Genomic DNA, 1,171 nt, shown 5'->3' on the forward strand with positions numbered 1-1,171 from the left:
TATTATTATTATTATTATTTTTATTACTATTATTTTAATACTAGTATTATTGACAAAAAATCTATTATAACTGTAATAATAACAATAATAATAATAAGTATAAGTATAATAATAATAATGCTAGTGATTATAATATTGTTATTAGTATTATTATTATTATTATCATTATTATTATTTTACTGGTAGTATAATTGCAAAAATAAATATTATAACAGTAATAATGATAGTAATAACGATACTAATTGAGATAATGATATAAATAATTATTATAAAATCGTTACTATTGTTATTATTATTGTTATTACTATCATTATTGTTGTGGTTATTAGTATTATTGCAAAAATATATACTATAACTCCAATAATTGCAATAATAATGATAACAATTGCAATAATGATGATAATAATTGCAATAATGATGATGATAATGATGATAATGATGATAATGATGATGATAACGATAATAATGATGATAATCATGATAATGATGATGATAACAACAGGAATTGTGTCAATATATATTATAAAAAGGGTATAAGAAAAACATTCCCAAAAGTCGAAAAAGCGGCAAAATCTAGCGAAATATAGCCTTTTGGAAGTATCTCCAAATGATACGTTTTTTTCGATGTCTTTGGTGATTTCGGCATATTATTATTGTAATAATGATAACAATTCCCAGAATTGTATTAATCATAACAATAATGAGATAAAATTGAGATAAAGAGAATTTTGATAACATTTTTGAATATATTATTATTATTTATTATTATATTTATTATTATTTTATTACTATTATTACGACTATTATCTTAATTATTCGTAATATTGCCAAAAAATCTATCATAACTGTACTAATAACAATAATAATAATAAGTATAAGTATAAATAAATAATAAATGTAGTCTTTTTATGTTGTTGTTAGTAGTTATTATTGTTATTATCTTCATTATTATTATTTGTCTTGGTAATTATAATTGCAAAAATAATTAATAATAGCATTATAATTACAGTAATGAACGATACTAATTAAGATAATGATATAAATAATATTATAAAAATCCGTTATTATTGGTTATGTATTATTGTTATTAACTATCATTATTTTGTGGGTTATAGTATTGATTTCAAAATCTATACTCACTACCTCCATAATTGCAATAATATATGATAAC

The sequence above is a fragment of the Penaeus monodon genome, unplaced genomic scaffold (genome assembly GCF_015228065.2).
Source record: "Penaeus monodon isolate SGIC_2016 unplaced genomic scaffold, NSTDA_Pmon_1 PmonScaffold_289, whole genome shotgun sequence".
Lineage (NCBI taxonomy): Eukaryota > Metazoa > Arthropoda > Malacostraca > Decapoda > Penaeidae > Penaeus > Penaeus monodon.